The sequence below is a fragment of the Medicago sativa genome, chromosome 6, assembly GCF_051527215.1.
Source record: "Medicago sativa cultivar Bolivia chromosome 6, Bolivia_mono, whole genome shotgun sequence".
NCBI lineage: Eukaryota > Viridiplantae > Streptophyta > Magnoliopsida > Fabales > Fabaceae > Medicago > Medicago sativa.
In genome coordinates, this window is record NC_140754.1 from 65,104,584 (window position 1) to 65,110,782 (window position 6,199).

A 6,199-nucleotide genomic window follows, 5' to 3' on the forward strand; every position below is an offset into this window, starting at 1 on the left:
TAAAACTCATAACTACAACATAAACATGCAAACATCTAAACAATTAAGAAATATAAGTCATTTTATGTAAACATTGTATCATTTCATGGCAAAAAAAATCAAAATTTAAACAAACCGTAAAACTAAAAAAATTCTAATTTAAGAGGAAAAATCTAACATATAAACATAAAAGTTAATGATGTTTGATTATGAAAACTTACTTGTTATTGGAGCGTTGTTGGATTTGAACTTGAAAAAATTAGGGATTTGGTTGATTTGAGAGAGTTTTTGGAGATTTGAGATGAGAAGTGAGGAAATGAGTTGTTGTCTGACCTTTAAAAGGACACGCAACGGGAGTTAACTCACGCTAAGTTCAGCGTGACTTAACTCACGTAACGTGATTTAACTCACACTGGGGGCGTTTTTGGAAGTGCAATTAGGAGTGAGCAAAACATGATGAGAGATGAGCAATTTTCCAAATTTTATGATACTCGTTAACAAACAATACAAATGTGTTAGTTTCTGCGCAAAAACAAAAGTAACAAAGCTTCCTTAAAAAAAAGTAACAAAGCTTATGTGAAAAGAAATTCATACAAAGCATTGATATATTTTCGAAAATATTTTTTATATTTTGGTTTTTCATTACTTTTTAGATAAGTCGTTTAGTTTTTTTTTTTTGATCAAGAAGAAATGATAAAAACAAAAACAAACTACAATCTCATGCGAGCAACACCAAGAGCATCATCCAGAAGGGAATGATGCAGTTGAGGAGGGCAAACAATCCAAGTCTTAAAAACATCTGAAGAGGAAGCACCATGCTTAGCAAGCCAATCCGCACACTCGTTGCCTTGACGGAGGGTATGATGAAAATTAACAATCCAATCTCTATGTTGCAGTTGGACAATCTGACTAATCAGAGGAGCATGAGGATGATGAGATTGGACATCCGACATGATTAAATCAAGAGCCATCATAGAATCTGATTCAAGAATAATGTTCCTGTGTCCCGCATCATAAGCCATACGAAGGCCATGAAAAATGGCATACAATTCGGCCGCCAAACAAGAAGTAATACCACAAAATCCAGAAAAGCCCAGCAACCAATCACCATTATTATTTCTAATAAGACCTCCAAAACCTGATCTCCCAGGATTAGAAAGAGAACTACCGTCCAAATTAACTTTGATGATATTATTCAAAGGAGGAATCCATTTAACCTGTCTAATGGGCCTCTGAATTGCATCATTAGAAAGATGCACCACCACATCTGAATGAAGAGAATAAATATGGCTAAGACAAACCCAATTTACCCAATCATTTCCATTGAAAACCTTATGATTCCGAGCCTTCCATAAGACCCAACATGCAATAACGAAGATATTACCATTAGGAGCAAGGGCATAATGTTTGAACCACCAATTGAAATCCTGAGAATTGAAATTTGTATCTTTGTTAAACAGCAAGGCATCCCAGATCGCCAATGAGAGGGGGCAATCTCTAAAGGTGTGAAGAAGTGGCTCAATACTAGCTCCACATCTCTTGCCTGATGAATCTGAGGTTAAATGTCTACCAGCCCGAAATGCATTCGTTGGAAGGTTACCATGCATAGCCAACCAAATAAAATGCTTCAGATTCTCTGGGAGGTTGAGCTTCCAAATCCATTGCCATGTTTCATGTTGAGTATGACCTGAAAAAGAAAGAGAGTTTGAAGTTAACCACTGATAACCACTTTTAACAGAGTACATACCTGTTGGGGAATGAGTCCAAATCTTGATGTCTTGGGATGACTCGTCGATGAAGATACTTTGAATTTGGAGTTGAATATTGAGAGGTATCTGAGTTGTGAGATGAGAGAAATTCCAGCGGCCGTGATGGTAAATGTCTCTCAGTCTCAAATTAGTTTCACTAATGTGGACATAAGGGACAAGATTACAAAGATAATCATCCTCCAACCATTTGTCATACCAAAGAGAAACCTCTCCTCTTCCAATTCTAGTCTTGAAACCAGATTTCAAAACTTCAACTGTCTTGGTAATAGCCTTTCAAACACAAGATGAACCCTGATAATCTGTAGCCTCTAAAATAGAGATACCATGAAGATATTTAGAAGAAAGAAGGTTGACCCAAAGCTTATCAGGATTATGGATCAATTCCCAAACATGTTTGCCCAAAATAGATATATTTGAAGCAGGGGCTGTCCGAATTCCAAGACCACCTCTAGACTTAGGTTGTGTAATCATCTTCCAATTCACCCAATGACTATGTTTCCTTCCCCAAATAAATTGTCTGATAGAAGCATCTATTTGGTTACACACCCCTTCAGGAATCCATAAATTCTGCATAGAGTAGGTAGGAAGAGCAGAGACCACAGATTGGGCCAAAGTCACCCTCCCTGCTCGGCTAAGGAGTTTTGTCTTCCAACCATCCAATCTGCTATTGACTCGATCCATGATATAAGCAAAATCAACATTTTTTATCCTGCCAGATAACATAGGGAAACCAAGGTACTTGCCTAATTGAGTATGATGAGTAAAATGGACGATAGAAGAAAATTTATTCACTTTGCCTCTAGAGATATTAGCAGAAGACATGAATCTAGATTTCTGAATATTAACTTTCAACCCAGAAGCATGACAAAAACTCTCTAACACCTCTTTCACCATTCTAGCTTGGGAGGATTTAGCTTGAGTAAATAAAAGACAATCATCTGCAAAAAATAAATGAGAGATAGCTGGACCATTATTGGAGATTTTGATCGGTTTCCATTCATTAGATTGAACCTTCTCCTGAATTAACATAGAAAGTTTTTCCATGCAAAGGACAAAAAGATAAGGAGACATAGGATCCCCTTGCCTTAAGCCTCTTTGAGGAATAAAACTCTAGTTTTTCGTTGTTCCACTTTAAAGATAAAGTAGAAGAGGTTATACAGTTCATAATAAGAGTAATAATGGAAGTAGGGAAACCAAAATCATGTAAAGTTATACGAAGGAAATTCCAATCTACTCTATCATAAGCTTTTTCAAAATCAATTTTGAACAAAAGATAACCTTTTTTTCCTTTCTTTTTATTCATGCTATGAACTATTTCCTGTGCGATAATAGCATTATCAGCCGTGCCTCGTTTAGGTAGAAAACTACTTTGAAAAGGGCTGATAAGACTATTTAAATGGGGTCTAATCCTCCCCACTAGCACCTTAGAAATAATTTTAAGCATAACATTGCAAAGGCTAATGGCCTAAAATCTTTCAAAGACATAGGATCATCAATTTTAGGAATAGGAATAATAAGAGTCTCAGTCAATTTTGGATCGATGGTACCTGATTGAAAAGCAGTGGAAACCAAGTTATGAACTTCTGATGAAATAATATTCCAAAAAGTTTTGAAGAAAATAGATTGGAACCCATCTGGACCAGGAGCCTTATAAGAATTCATCGAGAAAAGAGCAGACTTTACCTCTTCAAGACTTGGGTTCAGGCAAAGAGAGTCATAAAGATCAATACTAATATGAGGAAAGTGAGAAAAGTGGAGGCTTGCAGGACTGGTTGATCCTCCCTCTTGAAATAAGCTCCTAAAGTAAGATAAAGCTTCCCTTCTTAAAGAATCTTCATCTGTGCACCAAATACCATCAATATTCAAGCCAACCACCTTATTTCTCCTTCGGCGAATGACAGTTTGGACATGAAAAAATTTTGTATTCTTATTTCCAAATTTAATCCAATTCTCTCTCGACTTTTGATACCACAACATCTCCTCTTGAGCCAAGACCTTGTTATACTCATTTTGCAAATGTCTTTCAAAATTGATAAGATCAGAAGATTGACAATAATCAAGTTGTTGATGCACTCCTTTGATCCTAGCCTCCAATTGTCTTTTATTTTTAAAAATGTTACCAAAGATATCAGAATTAAATCTCTCTGAAGACTTTTGGACCGCTTGAAGCTTAGAGATCACATTACCAACAGTGTCACTCCAAGTAGATTGAACTAAAGGTTTATAGTCTGTATGATAAAGCCAAGCTGCTTGAAAATGAAAAATCTTAGACCTCCTACTCGCTGCCTTCATACAACTCTCCAAAATAGGGTTATGATCAGAGTCATGAGTAGGTAACAACTCAGCCAGAGAATGAGGAAAAGCTAGCCTCCAATCCACATTTGCTAGACATCTATCAAGTTTTTTACGAATATGGCCACCATATTGAGAATTTCTCCTCCAAGTAAAAAGGCCACCAATAGTGTCTAAATCCATGACCCCACAAGCATCCATCATTTGAGAGAGAAAATTAGCCCGAGACAAGTTAAAGTCCCCACCACCTCTCTGCAGTTGCGAACCTCGTTAAAATCACCAACCATGATCCAAGGACCCAAAATTAAATTACGTAAATCCATCAGATGCTCCCAAAGTTTAAGCCTAATAGTATAAGTAGGAGAAGCATATATGGCCGAGCAATACCAAGTAGCCATTCCCTTAGAGATGCAAAAGGTGATAGCCTGATGCATATTATGTATAAGAGTAAATGTAAAATCATTAGTGCAAGATAAAATCCAAATCCCTCCGGCATGACCTCTAGCCTCTTGAAGAAATAAAGGATGATATCCTAGAGAATCCCAAAAATTTTCCACTTTTTGAAAAGCACCATGAGTTTCAAAAATAAAACAAAGAGTGGGATGATAACCTCTAATAATCTCACGAACATGGCGTCTAGAACTTTTACCTAAAGCACCACGAATATTCCAGGAGAGAAAAGAGAAATCTTTATAACAATCCATAAAAACAAAAAATAAAGTTAGCCAAACAAAAGTCAACATTAAGCAGCCATAAAATCATTATGATTTTGAGTTACTAGAACCATCTCCTTCCCCTCCCCCTCATGCACTCTCTGAGTAGAGTTACTGTCATCTGCATCCAACATTAGCTCATATTGAGAATTAGAAACATGTTTTAAATTTAACACTGATTTAATACCATTTCCAATATCATATATGGTAGGGGTTATTTTGTCTTTATCCTTGGGAACATGTGACGGACCAGCACTATAAATTGTTTTAGGAGAACAATTTTCAAATAAAGTAGCCTCCTTGGGCTTAATAGGTGCCGTATAAAATTGTCTTACCATGTCATTTTCTTGCCTTGGCCTTTTATTTTTAACAATATGGTTAACCAAAGACTTACCTCTATTGTTGACTTGGTAAGTTTGAGAGTTGCCTTTTTTATCTCCCTGCTTTAATTGCTGCACAGAAGGTTTCTTTCCCTTAGAATCCGTAACATTAATGATAGATTTACCATGTTGTTTTACCTTACCTGTTTTACGTGTAACCATAAGCCAATCTCCATAGAGATCCTCCTCATTAATATCCTTTATATTCTGATTGATTATTTCCTCATTTGACATCATAGTAACATGTAACGGTTCAGAGTAATTAATGGGAATTGAAGGTTGTACCTGATTGTTAGCTAACGGCTCTGAAACCTTGACAGCGGCAGGATCCACCATGGCATTGTTGATAGAATCAGAAGCCACCGTGCCGGAAACCGTTATGCCACCGCTAACAGTAGTTGATGCTGCCGTCGTTTCCTTGCTTGCAACCTTCACAACCTTTTTGCAGTCACGTCCAAGGTTCCCATAACATCCACATGATGTGCAAATTCTGTGTAAACCTTCATATTCAATTTTATACCAGTGCCCCTTGATCCAAACTTTACCAGCAACATGTTTGTTGAGATCAATTTTGACACAAACTCGAGCAAAACGACCACGCCTTACATCAAGCGTGTTGCTGTCGACGCGGATAGGTCTACCAACTGTTGAAGCCAAGGCAAGAAGAATGCTTTCATCATAAAAAACCAAATTGAGTCCAGGGAATCGGATCCAAACCATTGTTTTTTCAATTTTATCAAAAGGAGAGGCAAATTCCGCTGACCAAGATTGCACAGTAAGATAATGATCAAAGATCATCCATGGTCCACCTTCAATAACCTTAACTCGATCTTCTTCTAAATCAAACTTGACCATATAGTAGTCATTGCTTATAGCCATTATGTCAAAACCAGAAGAAAGCTTCCAAATTCTTGTTAGACGGTCCTTCATGGTATGATAACCAATACTTTTATCCATTAGTTTTACCACTAAAGAATCTTCCCACGGTTCACAAAGGCCCTCAAACACTGAGTCATTGATGTGTACCATAGGTGCAGCAGGATTACCTCCATAATACTTGACATGT